The sequence below is a fragment of the Ambystoma mexicanum genome, chromosome 6q, assembly GCF_040938575.1.
Source record: "Ambystoma mexicanum isolate Mex_15411 chromosome 6q, UKY_AmexF1_1, whole genome shotgun sequence".
NCBI classification, from domain to species: Eukaryota; Metazoa; Chordata; class Amphibia; order Caudata; family Ambystomatidae; genus Ambystoma; species Ambystoma mexicanum.
Genome location: NC_090937.1, coordinates 1,600,760,779 through 1,600,788,173, shown reverse-complemented (window position 1 = coordinate 1,600,788,173; position 27,395 = coordinate 1,600,760,779). Strand labels below are relative to the sequence as shown.

Genomic DNA, 27,395 nt, shown 5'->3' with positions numbered 1-27,395 from the left:
AGACTCAATTAGAAAGTGCACCTGCCACTTCCTTAACACATTCAGGCACAGAGACGACATGCCAAGACCACAAACAGACTAGCAGATAAGACCTCAGGCCTGGGAATGAGAAGGCAGTAACTTCTTAACACGCGATCAAAGCGGTTTGTCCATCTCTCTTTCCCCACTACCTACTTTGGCACTGCATAAAAGTGGCGGAGGAGAGATGAGCAATTGGATTTAGCTGACAAATTAAGTCCTGTTATTTGTATCGACTTGTGTAGAAGAGTGCCAACCTATGCCGTATTAGATTGAAATATATTATTTTTCGAAGGATGTATCTGGGAGGAGTTATTAGTTGTGAAAAGAACCAATAGTAAAAGATGTGCATATAGTTAACTAAATATTCTATATTCCATTAACCAATTGAGTGAGAGAGCAGAAGTTTTTATGATGGTTACTAACTATGACATCAGCTATGATGTTTTCTTTGCTTGAAAGCATGTTGTTCCTAACTCCATTTTGATATTGTCTTTTGTACGCTCTCCCAGTGGCAGTTTGTATCGGTATGAAGCAGGGTTTTCTCGTGCACTTGGATTTACTCTATTATTGAGTTTTTTCTCTTTATTGGCTTATCTGGGCTTATGGTAACACTAACAGCTGCGTGTTCCACTTCTTGCCATCCCTTTTCATATTGCCCCCACATCATCAGTATCAGCATCATCATTCCCAGAATCACTCCTACTGCCATCAAGACCAGTGACTCTACCACTGCCATCATCAAGACCAGTGACTCCACCATTGCTATCACCAAGACCAGTGACTCCACCATTGCCATCATCAAGCCCAGTGACTCCACCATTGCCATCATCAAGCCCAGCGACTCCACCATTGCTATCACCAAGACCAGTGACTCCACCATTGCCATAATCAAGCCCAATGACTCCACCATCGCCATCACCAAGACCAATGACTCCACCATTGCCATCATCAAGCCCAGCGTCTCCACCATTGCTATCACCAAGACCAGTGACTCCACCATTTCTATCACCAAGACCAGTGACTCCACCATTGCCATCATCAAGCCCAGCGACTCCACCATGGCTATCAGCAAGACCAGTGACTCCACCATTGCTATCACCAAGACCAGTGACTCCACCATTGCCATAATCAAGCCCAATGACTCCACCATAGCCATCACCAAGACCAGTGACTCCACCATTGCCATCATCAAGCCCAGCGACTCCACCATTGCCATCACCAAGACCAGTGACTCCACCATTGCCATCATCAAGCCCAGCGACTCCACCATTGCTATCACCAAGACCAGTGACTCCACCATTGCTATCACCAAGACCAGTGACTCCACCATTGCCATCATCAAGTCCAGTGACTCCACCATTGCTATCACCAAGACCAGTGACTCCACCATTGCTATCACCAAGACCAGTGACTCCACCATTGCCATCATCAAGCCCAGCGACTCCACCATTGCTATCACCAAGACCAGTGACTCCACCATTGCTATCACCAAGACCAGTGACTCCACCATTGCCATAATCAAGCCCAATGATTCCACCATAGCCATCACCAAGACCAGTGACTCCACCATTGCCATCATCAAGCCCAGCGCCTCCACCATTGCCATCACCAAGACCAGTGACTCCACCATTGCCATCATCAAGCCCAGCGACTCCACCATTGCTATCACCAAGACCAGTGACTCCACCATTGCCATCATCAAGCCCAGCGACTCCACCATTGCCATAATGAAGCCCAGCAGCAGTAGGATCTGTTGAAGAAGGAGACACATTGTTGTGTGCTGCATCATTCAAATGTTGATTGATACCCGTGCCGATTTGAGGTAGGGGCACCCGTGCCATCCCTTCAAGCGTACTGTACTCACTCATGAACACCACTGCATCTCATTCTCAAAACAAACTGCCATTCAAAATTAATCTACCTTTACTAAACAAAGTAGCTTCCCAAATGAAGAAAGAAAATAAGGTGTTCCTATACTAATAGCAAAGGTTTCACATAACAGACAACACATAACACAAACACACACGCAACTCACAATCTCCTCCAGTGCAAGAACCATTTGCTGCAGATATATCCTCCAAAAACTCTCCAGCTTCTCTGAATATGTGGTTTGGAGCAGCGAAGACTCACATTTCTTCATCCAAACTTAGTGGACAAAGGAAACAGGAAGCAGACGCTGTCAACATCATTTCCTACCTAAGAACAACCCTGAATCCTCACACAAGTACCCTAACTGCATGTGACCACGGCGAACTCATCCAAGTCCTTGTGGAAGCTCGATCTCAGCTGGGGGGCACTCCTATTCAGCTCTTGAGACTGCGGGCTTTTTCAAATGGGTTTTGGAAGAATAGCCACAGCTTAATAAGCAGTAAGGCAAACATTGCTGTAGTGTAAACACATATTATTACAATGCATGTTTGCACTAGAACATTGTTTGCCCTAATGTGGCTTAAGGCAAACTCATATCACTGATAATAACTTGCACTGGGGAAAGACACATTAAAAAGGTGTTAATACTGTGGTACCATTGCAGACGTTCAGTGACATCGGACCAGTACTGCAGGCAGCTTGGCCATCCCAATTTGGCTGTGGCCTTTAGTTGGGGGAGGCCGACTCAGTGGAAATATGTAGAATCCCTGGGCAATCAAGAGGCTCATGCCCTCTCAAATTTTGAAAGGTCCCATACACTTGTTCCACCCTTCCCATTTTCATCAGCGGAGTATCAGATCCTCTTGGCAACACGGCAGGACATTGCTCTGCCTCCTTTTACTAGTGCATTGATAATGCACACTCCTCCCCAAGCCCCTATACACATTCCCAATTATGGAAGCATACCACATGGTAATGGAGGTCAATTGACTGGAGCACATTAGGGTGTTCTGTCGGAAGGACAGTACAGATGTATAGATTTCTGTATTGGATAGATCCAAACAACTTTTTCGTGTTGTGTCGCCTCTCAAGCATCAACCTCTTCCAACTTCAAATAATAATTCTGTTCCTACACCAATTGGACTATATCATTTGCAAAATTGAAGAGGATGGTTGGAACTACCACCCCTAATCTTCATCATTATAATGGCTCCAGCATCAATAAGAACATTTAGGGCTAGTCCAGTTCAGCCACAGTAACCCCTTGCTACGGATATCTCTGTAGATGCGCCTTCTCTTGGGGTATGAGGTCATCATAGGTGCTGTGTACATCAACGCCAGAGTCTTTGCTGGTCCTGCACACTTGAGGTGTCAGTTGTGTGTCCCTCAGTGACCTTTCCTTGATTATTCCTTCATCCATTCCTTCTCCTTTCCTCTGTATGTTTAGATGGAAGTAACATTATCAGGGACTCCGTCGGTCTAATGGATAGACCGGAGACGAAGGAAGGACACGAAGGTTACTCTCAGGTGAGGTGGAGCTCAGCTCCCTTGGACATATATATTTAATAGTTAGATAACCACTATAGAATAGTTCCTAATGTAATGAGAGTGACCTTGGCTTCCTGCAGATTTATCGTTTTGTTTTTCAGTGACACACGGGGATTGAAGTTGTCACTCTAGTTGACAGGTGAGACGGAGCTCTGCCCCCCTACGTTAATATACGTAATAGTTCTATTGCCACATTACAAAAGTTCCCTGTATAATGAGGGCGTCTCTGGCTCATTGCAGATTTTGTGTTGTGGTTTTTAGTAACGCGTGGTGATTGAGGCAGCAAGGTGTCTGCTTCGAAGAAAAAGAAGAATTATCCCTAATTTTCTGGGGTTTTGTTGAAGGTATGTGGCAATGCCACACCTCCCTTGCTATTGATTATTAAATGAGGTTGTTATGACAGCCTCATTCTATGGCAGCTTTTAATGTATGTTTCATTATTCACAGCACAGACCTTCATTGGCTCTATATAATGTCAGTAGATCTGACGCCATTGGGAATTGTTGGCAGTCCCTAAGGAAATCGGGGCGCACAATGGAGAGGTGGTGTCAGTGATTCATGTACACCTTGGGGGGGTGCTCTCGGAATTTGGAACTTGGATCACTAGGTAGTGAAAAACGAGTCTGTAATCTTGTGGCAAAGTGATCACTAGGGTCATAATATGATTTCTAATATTGGCAACACGTATAGCAGGATGATAGACATTTTTGGTCTTTTTATGTCTATATCCAGAGTTCATCTCCTGAAGAAGTGTAAAAGGCCCCCGAAACACATAGAGCAACTGATTGAACTCACAGAAATAAAGAAAATCTTTATTGCAATGTATCACCTGCTTTAATAGTTTATTATTTTGTTAAAGGGTATTTTAATTCAATTGAAAATTTGAGAGCTGTTTATTCAGCCCTGTGGTGTGCAAGGAACGGGACTGTCCATAGACTGGGCACCATTGTGATGTATTGATTATCAGCTTTGTGTCCGGGTTGTGATTCCTCCCCTGCACCCAAACTGTGTTATATTTTGAAAGTTTTTTTACAATTTGTATATTTAGGTGTGCATTGTTTACTACTCTTATTTCTTGTTTAGATGTTGTGTCAGGCTCTTTGTATTTGACTTCTGTACAACATGTGACCGGTTATTTGTGATGACTCAAAAAACACCCTCAAATATAGAAATAAACTTTTCATTCTCAATAAAGAAATAAGATGTATGAGGGTGTGTAAGGATTTGGTCAGTCCACTCTGGGCACCTACCTGTTTCTCTTTGTTTGTTGCTCTCTCTTGCTCTAGGTTAGTCTTGTGATCAGCATATAGGGGACAACGCTCAAAATTGACCACAAATGAAAAATTAGGAAACCAACTTATCCACAAAGGTGACCGGTGCATTACGAGGGTGCAGGGCTGCAGTGCAAGTGATGCAGTAGCCCGCCCTTTTGCACACATTAGTGTCTGCAGTACGTTCCAGACACTGATGTATTCCTGACTCGTTGCACCCACGTGGAGGTTGATAGGTCATTTCACAGTGACCGGCCATTAACATGCTAGTGATCTTGAAAGAAAAACGAGAATTTCTATCACTGTCTAGGTGATAGAAATACACGAGTGACAAAACATGCCACTTCAAACAAAATGTATGACAGGGTAAGGAATGAAACTGACATGTATTGTGCATGTAACAAGCAGGTGCAGGCGAAAGTGATTGTTTACTGCATGTTGTAAAGCGCAGATCACTTTCTTGTTTCCCGAATGGAGGCTTGGACTTGATGTTCCAGAATCTAGACGTTTATATGTGTACTCTCCTTTCTCCTCTGGAGTCTTCTCTTCACTAGCGTGCTCTGCTGCTCTTGAGTTAGGTCGGGCTTTAAGCAATAAAATAATATAAACAAAATTATGGGTGGGTCGAAAAATGCATAGACCAGTGCCAGCTATACCAGGTGATGTGAACAGAGAACCCATATTAAGAGAAGATGATGGCCCTGACAAGTGACAAAACCCCTCTGTGACACACCCAAAGACCAGCTAGACCTAATGAACAAGCCACATTCACTTTAGAAAGAGGCCCAAAACGAAGCCAGTACAGAACATGAAGTGGACTGAGCAGCCAACATGAAGGGGTATTGACGTAATCTCTTGAAAACTCCACCCACAATTAATTCCAGACCATTGCTAAAGAAATAACAATGGCAAGAACGTATAAAGGCTTTTGTTTGGAGGACTTTTGATTCTACCGTATGCAGTCAGTCATGTTAGTGCTCTATGACTTTCACAGTTCTAAAATGGTGCCGTTTGATTTACTTTATTGACTGAATACAGTAAGTACCTGGCATAACAAATTGGAAGCACATACCTCAACCCTGTTGGTTTCAGCGAATTTCCATTGGTGACAGGCGGACCATTCCTTTCATGGCCAATGGAAGACCAGTTTCAAATGTTGTTTCAGCCTTTGCACTAAATTCAAATCCATGCTCCTGACCGAACGTGCTCTCCGAAACCAATACCCTATTTACTCTGAAATGAGCAGAAACAAAATGACAGTCAGACCAAGAATGTAAACACATGTTTTGCAGGTTACACTCCTAGTATTTGATGAGGTGTAGAAAAAGGCATCAACCATAACCCTCCCTGCCTCCAACAATGCCTGCCCCAAACAACATTTTATTTTGCAAATTTACATTATTTGAAATGCTAATAAGTGAGCCCATGTAGTGAACTGGATAGTATGGTATGCTAATGTTTATCTGTAAAGCACCTATACACAAGGAAAGTGTTTCAAAGCGCTCAAGGAGGGAGAGGACCTTGGGAAAAACAACAGTCATTCAGAGCTCTTGAATTTCTGAATGATAGAAGTCTGCACAGGCAGAGTAAGTGCATATAACACAATTAACAGTGTAGTTGACAGCAAATAGGGCTGACAACGATTCTGCAGTTTTTCCAAGAGCATTGAGGCGCCACCATGCAAGGAGGGGAGCCAGGGAAGATAGCTAGACGATCTTGAAAAGGCATGGTACGTTCAGATCGTGCAAGTGCAAGACAGTACAGGATAAGAGGGGGGGAATCCAAGTGACCCAGTTAGTGTGAAACTGGGTAAGTGCTGAGAGAATGCCATTCTCAGGGGTCTTTGACGAAGTGCAGTAGCAATGAGGAGAAGTGCAGGCCTGGAGGCAAGTGTGAGAGGACTGGCAAAGGTGCCTGGGACCTGTGGGACTGTGAGGTACACCAGGCGGCCAGTTGGTAAACTGTGTGGAAACGGAGGGAGAGAGGGAGTACAGCGGAGAGAGGGGTTAGCAGGGTAGAGGTGGATAGAAGGAAGAGGAGAAGAGGAAGGTCTTAGGGAGTTTCCAGAACTTAGGGAGATCAGGCTGAAGATGAAGGGTGTCAGGGAGACTATTCCAGAGGGAGGCCCCTGCTGAGGATAAAGATCTCCCTCCAAATCTCTGCTTGGAGACCCGGCTCACTCGGATGAAAGGTTGGAGGTAGCTGAGCGGAGGGCTCAGGAGGGACAGTATTTAGGTAGGTATTGTTGCAGATAGTTAGGTCCCAGGCCCTAGAAAGCCTTGTGGACAATGCAGAGGATCTTGAACTTGACCCTTGCAGCCACGGGGAGCCAGTGGAGGGATTTTAGTGCCGGAGGGATTCTGTCCCTGGGCTTGAGGCCAAGCATAAGTCTTGCAGTTCAATTCTGGATGAGTTGCAGAGGGGGCAAAGCTGAGGCAGGGAGGCTGAGAAAGAGGCTGTTGCAGTAGTCCAGCCTAGAGAGAACCAGTGCTCTGGAGACAGTGAGCCACTGGGGAAGAAGAGAAAAGTAAGAGTACCACTGAGGAGGTGCAGCTGGTAATTGGACTTTTTAGAGAGGTTTGAAATGTGAGTGGAGAAGAAGAGAGTGGAGTCGAAGATGACCCCAAGGTTTTTTGCCTCACAGGTGGGTGCGGGTGCAGAGCCAAGGGAGGCCGGTCAGAGTGAGAGTGGAAAAGCGGGAGCAGGAGTCCCAATGCAAACGATCTCAGTCTTTCTGGTGTTGAGGCAGAGGATATTTGTAGCAGACCATGAATGAATTGCGGCCATTCAGAGATGAGCGAGGTAGAGGAGGTGGTTGAGGGTAACCTGAAGGAGAGTTGTGTGTCATCCGCTTAACACTGGAAGTTAGAGATGAAAGTGGCAATCATGTGCCAGGGTAGCCTTGTAGATATTGAAGAACCAGGGGATAGGTCAGAACCCTGGGGAACGCCGAAGGTTGAAAGAGTGATAGTAGAGAGAAGGACCCAACATACACCTGGGATGGGGGGTTGGAAAGGAAAAAGGTGAAAAGAAAGACTGCCTGAACATGAATACAGAGCAAGGCCTTGGGTACATGTGTTTACATCTTAATGGGAAAGATGGTGAAAGCGATAAAAGAAACGGCTGCTGCAAGTACTACCTTCCGGCAGCCCATCGTACCGATGAGCCAAAGATGGAGGGCACCGCGTAGCTGATTGGTCCTCACACGGGCACCCACTCACTAAGTCCCTGTGGTGCAAAATGCCAGATGCAATGGGTGCTTTGCATTCTGCACCCAAGGAGGCCATCTTGCAAGTCCATGATTTACAAAAGGACACTCGTGAAGTGGTCATGCATATTCAAATGTCATATGTGTTACCAACAGTTGCGCGTGACCTCAAATGTAGATCCGTCTTTTTTAGGCAAATCAGTCGTATCAGGCGTCTGAAAAGACTCCTTATTACGGCAACAAACCATGTGTCCTGGGATCAGCCAGATATAGTGCAGACCAAGCAAAGTGGGGAGAGCTGCAGACCTGCTGCAGAGAAAACTGCCAAACTGCACGCCGCTGTGAGTGCAGATACATCGAGCCACTCTGTATCCTGATAATGCGATGACCCACAAACGTGCATCTGTTTGAGCAAGCAAAGCATTTTACACAGAAACATTCACATTTGTGACCTCGGGCCAGACACAGATGGTGAAGGCTGACAATCATTTAGTGCGTTATAAAACACACAACATCATTACACTACAGCAATGCATCACTGACAACACTGTAAAGGTTTTGGCAGCACATTCATTCGGTCATAAGTGAAATAATTGTTTTTAATGTATTAAACATTTTAAAAGTTCGCTTTAGAAACGGTGCAATGAGACCGCTCAGAGTGGTGTTTATAAAGCGAGCTGTCACACCCCTGACTGCACAGGCGGGCGCGTAGGCGCTGACAGGCAGGCGTGGCCGGAAGACAGAAGTTGCAGGCGTCTCAGGTAAGTGTTAAATGTGTGTGCGTATGTGTGGGTGTGTGGGTTGAGAGGGTCGAGGGGGAATGTGTGGGGACTCAGGGGGAGAAGTTAAGTGTAAGTGTGTTTGTGTGGGTGGAGGAGGGGTACTTGTGTGGAAAGGAGGGGGTTTGGTGGAAGAGTAACTATGTGTGATTCTGTTTGTTTTGGCGTGTGTATATTTGAGGGGTGGGGATTTGGGAAGGAATGCTCATTGGCGGGGAACGGGCAGAGGAGTAAAGCGGGTTTATGGGGAAAAGTCCCACATTTAAAGGGTGAGTGTGGGATCAGTTTCTGTGAAAAATATTTGGCAGTATTGAAGGCTGGCCCAAATCAGCTGAAAACAATCAGTGTTTTTTACATGCAGCCTTCAATATTCGAAAAAATCTCTGAGAACCACTTAATTCTCAGCAGCCTGACAGGTTAAAGAAGCTACATATACTAGCCATGTGATGTTAAAAATGTGGGTGCAGCTCAAACCTGCCTACCCGCTGGGTTTATCTCGGAGACTCCAGGATGTTACGCTCTGTGCTTTGTACCCTCAAAACACTCACCCCAAACACCCAGCCTCAAGACATCCTCCACAAACACCCACCCTGAAGACACCCCGGCAGTGCCCAAATGTCACTTTCTGTGCCTCCTGAGCTTGGGCTCCTTGCCAGTGAGGAGCCGCTGTGAGTGGCACCCTGTGGTACCAAGTAGGGAGCCTTCTGTGCGTGTCACAGAGTTGGATGCCCCTGATTCCTGGGCCCTTATGGGATGCAGGGTAAGCTGCATACATTGGTGCAGGGTCTCGGTGGAGGAGGAGGTAGCCTCTGTGTGCACCCGCACCCTCTGTCCAATTGCAGCCATGGCAGCGGTGGCTTGATCGAGTGACCCGGCATTGCAGTGGCTGCAACCCTGCATGCACTCACACATGGCCTACATCTCCTGCAGCTGCTGGCCCGCCAGATCCTCAATAGATGCCTGCAGCTCCTCAATCGTACACAGCTGGGCAGCCATGGCCGACGCAATGGGCACCAGCAGAGGTGGTCAGCTGTGTAGAAAGACAGGATTAAAGCAAATGCTCCTGCCATCCCATGCTCTACCTCATCCCCCTCATCTGTGGTGTCCACGTGGGCCCGGCCACCATGGGCTAGAGGATGCACTGCCGGTGATGGCGAGGGTGGCGAGGGACGGCAGCACTTTGTCCCATAACAGGTGCTGTCTGTGGCATAGCATTGGTGGCTTTAGTGACTGCTGTGTCCCCTGCCTTGCCGGTGGAGGGGCAACTGAGAGCTGCCGTGGGGATTGTTTCATCCACATGACTTGCCGGTGTGTCCATGTTGGTGTTAGGAGGTGGCAGTGGTGGAGGTGGTGGTGCTGGTGGTGGTGCTGGTGGGCCGGCAGCTTTTCCCTGCTGTCTGCTCCTGCTGACAAGGGGTGTGGCCTGTGTAGGAGTGGGTGCAGATGATGTGCCTGCAGTGGAGGGTCCGGCCTTGTCACTGTTCATGGACTGTATTCCTGCTAGGAATAGCATCACATGCTGTTGGTCATCTAGCAGACATGTCTACAGGCTTGCATTACAGTCAGGCGACATTGTGTGTGTCCCAGAGGTGCACATTTCCTGTGTTTGGCTTGTGTGGTATCGCTCCAATGAGTGCTGCTACTACAAGGTGGTGATGGTGCCTGCTCAGGGTGTACACTGTGCATGCATTGCCTGTTTGCCTGCCTGGCTTGTTGTTGTGGGTGCACAGGGGTTTCACTTTCTGACATGTAGTATCTTGGATGCTTCTCATGTGTCCATGTATTGGCATGCACATATCGACTACCGTGCATGATCATTGCTATGTTTACCCGCCCCCCCCTCCCCTCGGCACATATGTGTACTCACTGGCCATTTGCTGTGACTACCATGTGTTGCACCATTCCTGTGCCCATTCTGTGCATCTCTGCTGGGGGACGCATGCTTTTGGACACTACATTCACATGTACATGGTGCCAGATGTACTTACCACTGTCGCCATGTGTCCCTGCTCCAGCCTCTGCGCTCCCTGTCCCCTCGATGCCCTCCATGAGGAGGATGGAGGTGGCCGTCTCCTCCCAGGGCATGAGATGGAGGGGTTGCCCCGTGCCTCCTCCTGTACCAGCGCTCCTCAGTCTGTGTCTGGCTATGAGGCTGTGGACCCTTGCTTTAGGTTGTCCCAGCGCTTCTGACAATCCCAAGCGCTACAGAGTACAGTCCCCACTACCATCATCCTTACTTGCATGTTCGCCATTAAAAGATCTGCATCAGAATCAGACGGTAGTGTTACAGACAAACAGTACTACAGCTCTATCCTACATAAACCATCAGAATGGTGCAAGGTCCAGCTCTCTTGGGAAATTTATATCCTAGCAACAGCCAATTCAAATCAGGGGTGTGGAAAATACAAAGACAGACAAACTCAGTAGGGTATTCCCAGCAAGAGGGGACACACCCGCCAATGGTCCATATTTTTGGGAATTTGCAGAATATTCAGGAATCCTTGGAGAGACGTGATTGTGTATCCCTAGAATATGAAAATCATCAGGTTTTGCTCCAGATTTCAGACACAGGGGGCATGAGGACTGGATACCCTGTTGATTGATTGGCCCGAGACCCTGGTTTATGCCTTCCCTCTGAGTTCCAGGATACTGTAAGTTCTCAGGAAAATCAGTGAGAGCCAAGTCATGTTCATAATTGCGGTGCCTTTCTGGCCCAGGAGGGGCTGGTTCGAAGTACTGCACAGGCTGTATTTGATACCCCCATGGCTATGACCCAGGTGACCATGCCCCCTACAGGAATGGAAAATGTGGTTACCGGCCTTACGATTCAATGGATTGTCTGGAAGTTGAAAGGAGAGAATGGCCCTCATTACGACCCTTGCAGAATTCGAAAAACGATGGCGGAAATGAAATACCGCCATCGAATACCGCTCGTTGCGATTATGACCCGTCACCGTAAAGTACGATGCCATTAGCGACACCGTAGTGAACGCCAACGCCAACTGCACCAAGTACGCGCACGCGCGCCTTGCAAAACCGTAATTTCCGCCATGGCGCAACGGTACGCGAATTCTGACCCTAGCGGACATTTACTTAACGTCATCAAGCATGGCGGAAAGTACCATTCCGCCATGGTGAGAATTACGGCATCGCAAACCAACCGTAAATGGCCCTACTGAGTGCCTGTACTCCACTCCCTGCCCAGATTGCACAACTCCTCGTAGGCGCAATGTAGTCACACTATGCAACCAGTGAAATGTACAAGTCACCCATGCATTCCAACGAACAAATGCATGCAGGCGCTCCAAGTGCCTTGTGAGTGGCCATCCATATTTGGCATGTCACCATTGCCGTACTGATGCAGCACAGGCATGTGAAGGTTCAAGTACACCAAAATGAACAGAAATATTCCATGAGACAAAACAACAATAGACCCCCACCGCTTGCCACCAGTGTAAATCAACATTCAAAGCAGTATCCTGAGGGAGACTGCACCAGCCCTGTACTCTTGCCAGTAGACAAACCAACCATCAGCATAAGCATGTACCACACAAGTTGGCGGAGTGACTGAGCCGCCAGGCTCATCTCAAGAGGGGCCAATGGGAGCTGTAGGGCACAGATGGCACGAATACAGAAGCAATTCCAATGGACCTGACCTCAGTCTCCCTCCAAGAAACGCACGCAACCACAGGCACCTGTGACCAGGCATTTTCTGATAATCCCATCATTCCACCAATCCACCTGGCTGACCGGCATCTGTAGCACAAAAGCTAATCCCCCGCCCCTGAGCATGACATCATAAAAACAGTCATAATGGCAGCCCCTATCCCTGACCTTACTAGGCTTCGTAGGCAAACGCGGCCAGTACAGTACCACACAACTCTACTCAGAAGCCGGAACCCAATGCAGACCATCTCACAATACATCGCGCCACAAATCGGAATATGCTACATTACTAGCAAAGAATAACGCTACACGGTTAATATCTGAATATAAATTTAATGCACATCAAAATCACCAAGCCCATACAGCTATTTGCCCATAAACTCCCAAATAATTTTCATCACTGTGGGCTGCATCCGCAATAAATGACCAGCTTCTTCTTGTGTGACGCCCTGTTCCTTCATGGTACACAGGGGCTACATTTACGTTCAAAAAGGCAACATGGAAGCGCCTAGAACCGCAGGGCCGTCCCATGAAGTAGGCACTAGTCCAGCTGAAAGTTTGATATGTTGCTCCTAGCCACTAGTACTGCGTAAGGGCATGTGGCCCATTGGCGATCGTCCCATAAGATCGTAATGGTGCTCCACTGATTAACTCGAAGCTGCAGGTGTCGACTGTAAAAGCCATCTGCAGGAGTGGCGTACAGATGGCAGCGGCAAAAGGGGAGGAGATACCTGTCACCCAAATGAAAAAAAAATAATAGTATGGGCATCCGAACTTCATATGTATTACTCACTTCATTCAACACACTAAATCTACAACCATATGCATGCTAGCCCACTCAAAAGGATTAATTTCACCCAAAAATCACTTGCGATTCATAACGATATAAATCGAGGTGAATACACTATTACAAACGAGTGTTTGTGTGCATGCGTCTGTTAAAACAGAATCCATTAGATGGGATTAGTAACGTGCATAGACACAAGTGTTTGAATGCGCGTCGAGACAGGGAGGGTTCAACAAGGGCAGATAGACGATGGTCCCACTATGGCAGCTTTGCATCACATAGCGCAGGGGAAGGGGATAGATTCCAAAAAGCCATGTACATGCCAAACTCTCAATTAAATCATCTGTCCATGCATCCATTCATCATTCCCTCATCCCGGTATAAAAACGCCTGAATATTTACTCACATAACATTTGATATTTCCATTGAGCCTGTGCGTAATGCAGTCTGCAAAATCCACTGTGCTCCTGGCCGGATTTATAGTGTAGTGAAGTAACATGTATTTGGGAACGTCCTGCCTTATCGGCCACTACGCTATTGCGCATCCCATTCAATTCATATCAATCATTGCATTCTCGTCATGGGCCCTGTCCCAAGGACATTCAACAATAGAACGTTACATTTCCAGTCAGACCTGTGGGCGTCTCCTCACCGCTAGTTGAAAACCAAAAGCGCTGTCCTTCGAATTCCTCATTTGCAACATCACGTCGAAAAGCCATCTGTGAACGCTTGAATTCACAAATACATCTATGTAGTGCGGCTGTGTGTGAAAATGGTAACTGGCTTCAATCACTAATGGGACTCCCCGGCCGTCGGTGAACGTCGGTACAGTGCTGCATGAGGGTCCACCGTTGATCGAGTACTACATTCCACTGACCCTTCACAAGTTTGTTCGTGACTGCAAATATAGTATGTGAAACAATGGGACCATAGCAGAATTAACATATAAACCAATATTCCAATGCCATCGGGATTAAATACATGATTGTAATTGCAAGATGCCATGCGTCGAATTGCAGCGTTGTGTGCGGGACGTGCTCGCCCAAAAGTTATTGCAGCCTGAAAACACATAAATTGCACACCCAAACCCCTCCCACAACCACACCCACTCCGAAATGCTACCGACAGGACTAGCGATGTTGGGCCTGGGGGACCTGATAGCACTGCAAGTACTCCAACTCCAAGAAGAGGACGAACACCAACTACTACAACAACCGGCCGCACAGAGGAGACGCAGGAGGAGGAGGAGGAGGGCAAGGCAGGGGCAGCAAGGCCCACCAGCACAGCCACTACCACGACGCAGGCAGCCCGCAATCCCACGCCTCCGAGCTAATCCGTTCAACCTCACTGCTGAGCAGATCCACACCCTCTACCGTTTGGACCGGGACACCATAACCGCCATTGTCAACATGACACACGCTGACCTTGTCAGCATGATAGATAACCCTACCGCCATCCCACCCCTACTGAAGGTGGTGTCTGTACTCCACTTCCTGGCCACAGGCACCTACCAGCACACAGTCGGACAGTTGCATGGCATTTCACAGCCACTATTGTCACGGACACTATTCCAAGTGCTCGATGCCCTCCTGAAGCACACAGACGACTACATCTCTTTACCACGCTCGGTGCAGGAGCTTACAAACACAAAAGTGGGATTCCATGCACTTGGCTGCATACCGGGTTGCATTGGTGCCATCGACTGCACCCATGTGGAATTGGTTGTCCCACATGCCATGGAGGTCCAGTACCGCAACCGGAAACAATATCATTCTATCAATGTACAAATGGTGTGTGACTCCAACAGGATCTTTACACATTGTTGTGCCCGATATCCAGGATCAACCCATGATTCTATGGTCTTGAGGAACTCTACAATACCACGCTACATGGAGCGACACGCAGGGCACCGATCCTGGCTACTCGGTGAGTCTAATTTAATGCAGTATGTGGGGTAGGTGATGCGTCAATGACCTGGCAGGAAGGGGGGGGGGAGGATGCGTACGTAGCAATGTCATTCCACAAACATCCTTCATTGTCCACATACAGGTGATGCCGGGTATCCACTGAAGAGATGGCTCCTTACACCAATCCGGAACCCACATAACCAGCATGAGGAGGACTACAACCATGCCCACTCACGTACCCGTGTAGTCATAGAACAGGCATTCGGCCTACTGAAGGCTCGTTTCCGCTGCCTCAGCAGGTCTGGCGGGGCACTCCTGTACCGCCATGAGAAGGTTGCAAAGATGGTCATGGCATGTGTAATGCTACACAACATGTGCGTACGTAGAAATGTGGCCATGCCCCCTGACGCAGAACTGCAAGCACCTGAAGATGGTCATGATGAGGGTGGGGATGTGGCAGCACCTCAAGGAGTCCGCGAGGCACAGGAGGCCCGTGAAATTCGTCAGAATCTCATTGATGCATGCTTCTAGCACTCACGCCTGGTGGCTGTTACATGGACACGGGACTTGTGGCACTGTGTGTGTCTGGAACATGCACAATGTGGACTGTACGCAAAGAAAGGCCTCGTACACAATGATCAATGTCCACACATCTCATTGGATGAATATGAAGAAATGTATAGCAAATGTGAAATGATATTACACACCCAATCGACCCGCCACCCAAAAAAGCCCAACACGCCCCCTCCACCCTCCTACCTCCCCCCCGAACACCAGTGTCCAAAGATGCTCATTGTCATTGGGCAGACGCTATTGCAAGCCCCCTCTCCGGGTATCAGGGGCACCCCTGCCTGTGGAGCGCAGGTTCCTCCCAGATCTACGTTGGGGGCTGCCCTGGACGGAACTTGCAACGGATGATGTCTCTGCCTGCTCACGTCCATGCATGTCCCTAAGGGTTTGTGAGAGCTCAGTGAGCACACGGCGCACAGCGGCAAGTTCACCACATACGTCTTTGGACGTCGCATGCAGTTCCCCCCTCAGGCTCTCGGTGCTTCTCTCCATTTGTCCCCTCAGGCTCTCGGTGCTTCCCTCCATTTGTGCCCTTAGTGTCTCTGTACTTCGCCCCATTTCTGCCCTAAGTGTCTCAGTAGATGTTTCAATGGCTGCCTTGGAACCCCCACATTCATCAGCATGCTCCTTAAGGAGCGTGGCCAGTTGCTGCTGTTGCACAATCATCTGCTCAAGGGACTGTTGCCTCTGCTGGGCCATGCCCATTTGCAGTGGTGGCACAGAGGGGCTGATCACCTCATGTTGCCTTGCCACAGGCCTTGTGGGGGTTGGCCAGTCGTCGTCTTGTGGGTGCCCCTGCGTGGTTTCCTCATGGTGTACGGGATGAAACAAACAGGGGGATTGAGACAGGTCATGGATGGGTCCTACATCGACAGCACCGTTTTCTGTGTCGGAGCATGCTGGCATGAAAGCAGTGTCACCTATGGTGCTGCTGCCACCAGAAGCAGTGCCTTCTGTGTCATCCATTGGGGGGACCTGTGGTGCTGCTGTTGTGGACATGCTGGCTGCTGGGGTGCCTGTTGAAGTCCCCTCCAGTGTGCTGCCACTTGATTTGTGCTGCTGCCGTGTCTTGATCCGTGCAGCTGAGGTGGAGGGTCTTTGGCCGTTGGTCTTGGCCCTCTTTGCAGGTGTGCTGGTAGTGGTGTACTGAAGCTCGTCATTTGAATCAGACCCTGGGGTGGAGTAAAGGAGGGCGAGCGTTATTTATAGGTCTGTGGAAATTGGAATGGCAATGTATCACATGCATTGGGGTGGTACCTGAGGGTGATTTGGGTCAGGGCCTTGGAGGTGGTCTCATTTTTGTGTGGATTGAGGATGCAGTTATTTTGCAGCCTGCAGTTAGGGTGTGCATGCTGCACTTGTTGAGGGTGTTTTTGGGATTTTTACTTATTTATGTATTTGATCTGACTTTTAAAGGGCGCTATCATGGCAATGTATGTGGACGTTCTCCTGCACATGTGTTTCTATTGCACTATGGGGACACATGGTACTTCACATGGTTGGACATTGTGGATTTAGCATTGTTTTATTTGGGCCACCTACCTGATTCTTCGGATGTCTGCACTCCTTTCTCCATCCCTCCGACTCCCTCTATGCTCTCCATTCCAATGGTGGAGGCACAGATTTCTTCCCATGGGGTCAACTTGATGGGTGATTCCGATCCTCCCCTAGTAGCTGTGGCAATGTTTCGGTTGGCAGAAAGTATGCTCCGGACGCGTATCCGCAAGTCGTCCCATCGCTTTCTGCATTGCTGTGGGTTGCGGGGTGCGGTCCCCACCGCACTTACCCGCTGTGCCACCAGGGCCCATATGGCCTTCTTGTTCGCAAGTGCCGTCCTGGTCATTTGCGTCGAGTAGACGACGGCAGCATTCTCCTGGAGGGTCTCTGTGAGCACAGTGAGTTCCTCATGGGAGAAGTGGACCTGCCGCTTGCGATCGCACGCTTTTTTAGCAACTTTTCCCATATTTATTTTTTTAACTGGGGTGGCTAACGGGTTGGGATGTGTCTCAGGGTCGGATTTTTCATGGTTGTGTTGGGATTCTGATTTTATAGGTGTACGGCGTGCTGTTTCCCGTTCCGGCCCCATGTTTTTACTTCCGTTTCCGTATATTTACGGTGACCGTAATTTGCGCTGACCGCTCATTACGGTGACCGCTAAGATGGGTGGCGGAATTGCACCTGGGGCGGCGTACGACGGCGGTAAGGGGCGTTTTGGGGTCATTTCCGCCATCGCGGACTTTGCACTTCCGCCATGGCGTAATGCTCGTGCCCGATGGGTCAGAATTAGCCGCACTTTGCTCCATCGTGCAATGGCGGAAACGCTATTTACGCTATGGCGGTCATGTCAGTTACTTTCCGCCAGGGTCGTAATGAGGGCCAATGTCAGAAATGTGGACGGTCCTTTCCGGCAGTAGAGGTGCTCCAGAGGACTTGGAGGACCTCTAGGCAAACTGCGTGGTCGGTGTGGCAGAAAGAATATTCCGGCCCTGCGCTGTGGGACCCTGCTCATTCTGCTGTTCCTACATGAAGGGGCTCTGGAGGGCCTTGAGGATGATGAACATGCTACTTTCATCATATTTATTTCCGCAGACAAGCTCCTTTCACTGAACAGCGCATGTGGTGAATGATCAGGAAGCATCGGTACGTGGCTACCTCCAAACCCGGGTCCGGGTCCGTGTCCCGCAAAAGGGGACTTACCATGCCATTCCGACATTGGAGGGCCCGGTAATTCCCTTTCATGGGACCCGGACCCGGCTCAATGGGAATGGGGAGGATGCTAACAATGGGCCCATTACCTACGGGCCTGTTGTTAGCATCCTGGTCTGCTAGTGAGTCCCGCTCTGCACATCTGGTCTGGACAGGCGTACAGAGCGGGACCCGCTGCAGGACTCGTAATGTGGCGGCCCGGAATGAACGGTGCCACTGTTTATTCCGTGGCCGCCACATTCGTAACGAGGCCCATTGTCTGTATATATGTGTGTTGGGTGCGTGCGTGTGTGCATGAATGTTTCAGAGTTGGGGTCAGTAAAGAATGGGGGTGGCGGGGGTTTCCCCTGCCGAACAAGCAAAAGCCTGTGGGAGGAGTAGGACGAGGGAGAGAACGAGGGCTGAGGGGTGTCCCCTGCATTGGAAGCAGTGAGGAAATGGGTGAACCAAGGGAATGATGTTACCCAGCTGCTCCGCCTCCGGGTTCAGGTAACCGGGCTTCAGTGAAAACAGACCGCAGGGAAACATCATAGACAATGGGTGGGAATCCCTGTCAGGGAGTGAGGAGCTAGTATCAAGACTCCTTAAGAGTATATCAGGTGACATTCTCTGGGATTTACCTCTTGCTTCGATAATATTCCAGAAGCCTCCCTTTGATCCTATAGGGTTCATTGATCTGAAATGTATAAACTTGAAGGCCACATTTCTAGTCCCTCTATTATCAGCCAGGAGATTCTGGTAAATTGCGGCACCTGTGTGCAGTCCGCCATTTTTGCCTATCAGCAATGAAGCTCTCATTTTGAGAAACAACAATTTCTTTGGTCCCAAGGTTTCCTCGGAGATTCATAGGCCTCGGGAGATTGTGTTAGTGGCCTTCTTTCAAGAGCTTCTCTCTCCTGAGCAGAAGGGCTAGCACTGTCTGGATGTCCAGAGAGCAGTTTGGGAGAATCATGTCTGCACTAATATCATCACAAAAACAGAGAATTTACTGGTTACCTTTGGGGATGAGGAAGTGTTCAGAAGGCATCCACCAACACCACTAGTAGGTGGATTAGAAGGCTTATAATGATGGATGTTGAGTGGGCAGAAAAACATGCCAGGGGTCCGATTCAGGACAGATCCACTAGGATGGTGGCCGCCTCTTCGGACATTGTGTATGGATCCCTGCAAGACATCTGTGCTACATAGGACCCACCCAACACATCTATTATGTGTTGTTAATTGAATGTGGAAGCTCACAGGTCTACATCCTTTGGGGTGGGGGGTATTACACTCTGGGGCTTGATGATTCTGTCCTTTCAATATGGTTTGTCAGCAAAATAAACTTGGTAATGGGCTGATGGAGAATTCTACTCTGCAGTGTTTTGTTACAATCATTGGCCACACCCCGTGGCATTGGCGTTGGTACATTTCACAGATAAGTACTGGGACGAGTAAGAGGGACATGTAGGTAATGTTTCGATTACTCACTGGTAATCTTCTACTCCTTGTCCTACTCTTCCTCGTCCCAGCATAAACCAGTACTTCTTAGTATTCCAAATAATAATCCTACCTTTACTCTCTTCTTTGCTGCAGTACCCAATAATCTTACCTTTGAGGTAATGTCCCCAATATCCACACCTCACTCTTCCTCATCACAGTCCACCACTACCCCCACCTCACTCTTCCTCTTCACATTCTCCAATTTCCCCCACATCACGCTTCCTCATCAGAGTCCCTCACTACTCCCACTACTCCCACCATGCTCTTCCTCATCACACTCCTCCTCTAGCCGCACCTCACTCTTCCTTGTCACAGTTCCCTACCACCCACCTCACTCTTCCTCATCAGTCCCACTCTCCCCCAACCATGCTCTTCTTCATCAAATTCCTCCTCTACCCCACCTCTCTCTTCCTCATCACATTGCCCACATCTCACAGCACACTCTTGCTCATCAAAGTCCACATTACTTCTCCTCACTCTTCCTCATCACTGTCCTCCTCAACCCACATCTCACTCTTCCCTGTCACATGCCCCCACCACCCACCCCACTTTTAATTGTCACAGTCGCACACTACCTAACCTCTCTCTTCCTCGTTCCAGTCCCCAATACTCGTAGCACACTCTTGCTCATCACAATCCCCACTACTTCTCCTCACTCATCCTCATCAGTCCTCCACTACCCTCACATCACTATTGTCACACTCCACCACTAAACCCAACAACTCCTCGCCACAGTCCACTGCTACCCCATCTATCTCATCCTCAACAATGTTCCCCGCCACGTCCACCTCACTCTTCCTCGGTGCAGACCAGCACTACTCCATGTTACTCTCCCTCATCACAGTCCACCACTAAACCCAACCACTCCTCGTCACAGTCCACCGCTATCCCATCTATCTCATCCTCAACAATGTTCCCCGCCACGTCCACCTCACTCTTCCTCGGTGCAGACCAGCACTACTACATGTTACTCTCCCTCATCACAGTCCACCACTAAACCCAACTACTCCTCGTCACAGTCCACCGCTACCCCATCTATCTCATCCTCAATAATGTTCCACACCACTTCCACCTTACTCTTCCTCGGTGCAGACCACCACTACTCCATCATACTCTCCCTCATCACAGCCCACCACTAAACCCAACTACTCCTCGTCACAGTCCATCGCTACCCCATCTATCTCATCCTCAACAATGTTCCACACCACTTCCACCTCACTCTTCCTCGGTGCAGACCAGCACTACTACATGTTACTCTCCCTCATCACAGTCCACCACTAAACCCAACTACTCCTCGTCACAGTCCACCGCTACCCCATCTATCTCATCCTCAACAATGTTCCACACCACTTCCACCTCACTCTTCCTCGGTGCAGACCAGCACTACTACATGTTACTCTCCCTCATCACAGTCCACCACTAAACCCAACTACTCCTCGTCACAGTCCACCGCTATCCCATCTATCTCATCCTCAACAATGTTCCACACCACTTCCACCTCACTCTTCCTCGGTGCAGACCACCAGTACTCCATGTTACTCTTCCTCATCACAGTCCGGATAATACATTAGTAATCTGTTGAATTGGCCACACAACTCTCTTCCTCACTGCGGTACCCCAAAAGTAATCCTTTGCATTACACCAACTCTGTCTTCCTTGTCACAATACACCATTAGTAATTCATTTGGGAGGTGTTGCAAGCAAAGCCACCTTAACTATGAGGCCCCCATTGTGCTGTCCCTAAGCTCACTGATTGCATCACTAATTACATCAGACTTTTTCACTTATAACGAATTATATGACATCAGTTATGCTATCAATATGTGTTCTTCAGTTGCGCAACATTAAATTGATCAAGCATTTCCTCTTTTGTTTTGACCACTAGCCCCCCTGTTGCAAAGTCCCATGAGTGCATAGATAATATAACAGAAGAGATTTACAATGACATGCAAAATGACATCATGTGGACATCTACGTTAAGATGGCCATCATTTCCTATATCCGCCATATTTGAATGGTTTTGTTGCGTCAAAGTTAACTCTCTCCTAAATTTCAATGGTTTGTTATACTACAGTTTCTTCAGGAACCACTAGCCATGGCCTTTAGTCATGCCCAATACTTGCTGCACCAGCAATATTCTTCAGGGCACACCAGCCATGACCTTACATCTCCCATATAAGATACATTTTCATATATATATCTCGGGAGGATAGCTTAGGGGCAAGATGACACGGTGCAACACAGGTTAGATCCCCAGGTACGTGGTTAGAAACCTCTGGGTATTTAGCACGTTATAAATAACATACCATATCATATGAATATATAATAGGGCCTACGGTAGCGTCCCAGTAGTTATGGTTAAGTTGCTTAACTCATATAAAGTGCTCTTTTTGGGCTGCTTATAACTTTGGCCCCCCGGATGAATCCTCACCAAATCTTGCAAGAAATGTGTATTGCCAGCTCACAATGATTTTGGGAAGTTTGGTGTGATTTCGTTTGAGGGGGGGGCAAGGTTATAGTGGGTCCCAACATTTGTGTAAATCCTCATAGACGCAATGGATAAATAATGTTGCTCACACCTACAGTCCAAATCGCTGGATGGATTTTTGCCAAATGTGCAGCATGGTTCCGAAAGCGTGCTTTTGTAAATATGGTGTAATCCATCCAGTAGTTTATTTTTTTTAAACGGTCAAAAAGTATGTAAAAAACAATTTGTGATCGATGAGTCCACTCCGTGGACTCACATCCTGATTTGGTGTCCAGAAACACGTCTGGACTAATCACAGAGAAGCGTGATGTTCGGGACATCATAGGTGCTCAATAATTGGTCAATTAAAAATGTGAGGTACGTCAAAACTTATGAAACGGACGGCATGTTCGATTCAGAAACAGCACCCATCATCCATAGACATTGCGGTAAAGACATATTAGAAAACACAACATTGCACTTGTTAAACTAATTAAACTATCTTTGGGGAGGTGAGGGGTGAAGAGGATGAGATGAGATGTGGCCTTAAAAAGCCAAAAATGGGGGCTGGGTTCTTCTCCAATGTTTACAAAGAGCTCAGATGTTCGAGGACCTTCCTGTGATGATCGCGAACATTTGAGATGTTTGGGGATATCCATGCATATTTCTGCATTACAGGGTTGGTGAAAATCAGTTTTTGGATGACTTATAACCTCAGCACCATTCCATGAAACTTCATGGAATTTTGCATTAAAATTTTACATCTGGCCGGGAATGGTTTTGCAAAGTTTGGTGTTGTTTTGCTAAAAGGGGGGAAAATTAGAGGACGGGTCCCAAAATATATGAAAGACTTTTAAATTTAGTGCCATTTGACGAATCTGCACTATAATTTGCAAAAAGAATTTAGGCCCAGATTTAAATGGTTTTGCAAAGTTTGGTGAGATTTTTACAAGAGGGAGTACAATTAGATGGTGGTATCTACATTTTTAAATGGCTTATAACTCTGTTGCAGTTTGACGAATCTGCACAAAGGTTTTCAGAAAGATAATAGACCCAACTTTAAATGTTTGGCAATGTCTGAATTGATTTTGTCAAGTGGGAGCAAAGTTATATGATTATTTTTTGTTTGTACATTTTGACAATTTTCAAAAAATTAAATATGAATGGATTTGCAACAAACCTGTGCAAGGAAGGACCCAAAAGCATTGTTTTGCAAATGTGACTGCGTATTATATTTTGAAAAGTGTCATAATGTTAGGTACAAAAAATAGGGATATACCTTTGGTGATTGAGGTATAGCCTGTAGCCATGGACAGTGGCCAGATTGTCCGGGTCGTGACCCGGACAATCTGGCTACTGGCCATGACCACGAGACACCGGCAATGGGGTTAAAGTAGGCATGGGCACCAGGGACCGGCTATGTGGTAAAGTCTTTCAAAATCAGAATGGGCCCCATTAGGAGTTTGGAGGTAACCATGGCGCTATTAGCGCCATGGCTGCCTCCAAATCCCCACCGACTCCGCCCTGGTGAATGGAGCTGTTACCGCCCCATTCCAAGGTTGGCGGGGCGGTAATTCCCCATTCACCAGGGCCCTTCCCCATTCCCATTTGAGCCCCAATAGGGCTCAATGGGAATGGGGAAGGCGCTAATAACGGTACCACAAATTGCGGTACCGTTATAAGCACCAAAGTCCCTTTGCGGGTCCCGTCATTAATGCCTGGTAAAACCCCCGGTTATCCCTTACCGCCCACCTCGTAATGAGGCCCAATATGTTTGAATGGGAAAAATAATTCTGTTTGTGGCTACAGCCCGAAGTGCTGGACAAGATTGCAGCAAACAGTGCCCTGTGTGTTTTCGCTGAAATCTTTATTAAGGGCGTCAAGCAGATCCAGTCCTCTTTCTAGTTTCATGCCAGGAAGCAGCCTTTAAAAAGGCTTTTGCAACCAGAGCGCACGGTGTCCGCTGTGTATTTCCATGTTCCTGTGAGACAGTGCGGCCAGGCCAGCAGATCTTGTTTGGTGGACGGCCCTGCAGGTTTACCCACGGTGTGAGCGGTTGAGGTTTCACTTAAAGGTACCGTTGCTTGTCCTTCTGCCTTTCCTGCCTATTTGTGTTTGGCGTGTCTCTCTTCAGTTCCCCTATTGTGCGTGGGCCACACAATAGCAAACACTTTGTAGAGCAGGAGGTGGAGTTGATAGAAGACGGTGCTGCAGGTTCTGACTCATGCTTTGAAATGGCTAATCCTATTTTGACATCAGAGAGTGCAATCACGGGGTCCACGCCAGGGTTGTTAACTCTGAGGAAAAGCCCAGCACTGCTATTAAAAACAGGGGGAGTGTCTGGCCTCAAAACGGTGCTTGCACACTGTAATACTATAGAAGCACACGCTGAGAACTCGTGCTCTCCGAGTCACGTGGTCCCGGAGGACCTGTTGGACTGTGACTCAAATTTTGTCACTGACACATGAATGCTGGCTCTGGTGGTTTCATTGGAACTATAATAGCGGATTTGCTTGTCTTTTGGGTCGTGTACAGCTGTTTTCGCTGGCTATCTGTCTGGGGACACCTCAGGCAGTCATGGAGGAGGTGGTTCTTCACAAATCTACAGGGAAGGTAACGTTCATGCCTCCTTTTCATGGGGAAGACTCGGGGCATTCCCCAATCAAGTGGAAGCCAAATTGTTTTTTAATCAACCAGAGCCTGATCTTCACAATGTTAATTTTCTTTAAAGAGTGTTGGCACGTTGCAGACCCACAAAGAGCTGTTTCTGCCATTAAAGCAACCCTATGACCAATCCTCGTGTCAGGAGGAGCCCATAATTGACGCTTTTTCCTTCCCAGTGCTTTCCAGGATCCTGGACACTGTGGACAGAGGTCATGATCAGAGTTTGCAGGAACTGCTTGAAGGACGTTCAATTTTAAAAGACCATTCGGCTAACATGAATTTTATTGAGGGTTGTATTATGGCATCTGGAATTTATAATGTGAATGGTGCAAAGCGTCATGGGGAGGCATATTGTATTACTGACTATTTGCCTACAGCCTCTCAGATGGCGCCCTTAGAGCCAGTGGTGGTTAGAGGGCGTCTGTCGAGCTGCAGGGTCAGCAGACGTCTGTAGCTCACCGCAATTGGGTGTAGAACCACTGTTGCAGCCTGGGGGTCGGGGGTAAAATGTCCTACCATGGACATTGGCTTGTACGGGTGCTGCCTCTGGGGTGACTGAGGCCATGGCCATGGCCGAGCATGAACCGGCAAGGGAATCTCTGCCCCCGCAGATCGATGGCACCAAAAAGAAAAAAAAGAAAGCCAAAAATGCTAGAAAGTCAGGTGCTATGCTAGGACTTAACAACAAAGGTTCGCTGAAGTTCTTGCGGTCTGCTAAGGCGCAGATTGAAGTGTTTCTGGAGAAGCATGCTTCTGTGGGCTTGCGGGATGAAAGCCTAAAAGTGCCTATCTCCTCTCGGCAACTAAAGTTTGTGTCCGTACGAAAGAGGGAAATAGATGCAGCCTCTTACCACAGGAGTCATGCAAAAAGGTCCAGAATGTTTGAACCCGATAACAAGCCCAATGATTTAATTACAGCCTATTTAAAACCTAAAGATAAAACCAATGCTCAAAACATGGTTAATCTCTCAATGCTCTCCACCTACTCAATGGATTCTGTAGATTGTGAATGTGATCTGATCTCAGGTGCGGTACATGAACCTGCGGTTCTGAGTGAAGGTTCAGGTGGAAGCTGTGAGAGGGCTATTCATCCCTCCACACCTGGAAGGGTTTATGCCCTTGTGTTGTTAAAAACAACTGCCCTAAGTTTTGTGGTAGCAAATCACATGTCCCATGTTGATTTAGGTGATTCTACCGTCTTCAGTACACTGGAGGAATGGAGGCTTATATCTACGGAGCAGGTTGTTCCATCTAGCCCATTAAATCAAACTCACAAGGAGCCTGTTATCCTTTAAGCATCCAGTAAAAGGGGAAGCTGACGAGGGAATCTTACACTCAAGCCATGTGGGGCCCAGCACAAACCCGGGGGAGGACCTTCGCTTATTTTTTGTGTGTTTTGTTTCCTACACATAAGACAAGTAAGAACCTTTCACAAGTATAAAAATACAATTGAGAAAATATAAGATAAAATATACACAAAAGAGAAGTAAATAAAAGAGAAAAAGAAGGAAGTTACATAATAAAATTCATTAATTTGATCACAACACATAATTGAAGATCCAATTTGCTCTATTTGAGTTTTGTTTCCTTTTCATCAACTCCTGCGATTGACCACCCATCAAACCACACCACCAGGCTTCATTTCCTATAGTGATGTCTAGGTGTTTCCCCCCGTCTTCCTCCAGAGTCGTACAGCCTATCACCAGATGTTTTATGGTTTCTCTCCTTACCATTCCACACAGCCTGCAGCTCATATTCACCTCTGCGTTGTTCCACCTACTCACTCTTTCCAATGTCGGTAGCTGGTTTAGTCAAAAGCGGAGATACAAAATCTGATTTTTTGGACACGGAAAGATGAGTATGTATTAGAACACCTGCTCCCGTTTATAGATGAGCTTGGCATATTCCTTATAAAGAGTGTACTTAGCCAGCCCATCAGTGTTTTTTTTCCAGGCGTGTTGAAAAAGTTGTTTTTTCACCCTTGAAGGATTTATGACATGCTCCCCTCTAGAGGAGCCTACCTCTATCTACAAAACATTAATTTGCTCCTTTAGATGAGTGATTATTGAACCTGAAGTGTGCTTTTGATCTTTGCCCCATTTTTCATATGATGAGTGAAGTGACAGATTTATCACCTTCGCGTATTCCATCATCTTCCTCTATATAGCTCTGGTAGCCAGGGAAACAAGACCAAACTTGTGTCTTATCACTGAGTTTGGTACAGAGTTTGCTAGCCTTAATGTAATTGTTCAGAGCACGCCCTGAATCATGTTCAAGTTATCACCCAAATCATTGAGGTTGATGTCTAGTCCATAAAGTATTGTTGGTTCCACTTTCATCAAGTAGAATTGGATGAGAGGTTTCAAGGAGAAAAAGCACAGCTGTGCATGCACCCATTTTATTTTTGTTAGTTGGAGGCTGTATTTTGCATTTATGTGCTGTATCCCCCT

At 47.6% G+C, this 27,395-nt stretch overlaps 1 long non-coding RNA gene across 1 annotated transcript in view; it reads right to left on the bottom strand.

Annotated features, from left to right (window-relative positions):
• LOC138516886 (uncharacterized) overlaps positions 1–27,395 on the bottom strand; it is a 412,135-nt gene that overhangs the window by 89,538 nt on the left and 295,202 nt on the right. Inside the window, exon 3 of the long non-coding RNA XR_011282328.1 lies at positions 5,782–5,942. This is a non-coding gene — a long non-coding RNA (uncharacterized lncRNA). The remainder of the gene's footprint in view (positions 1–5,781; positions 5,943–27,395) is intronic.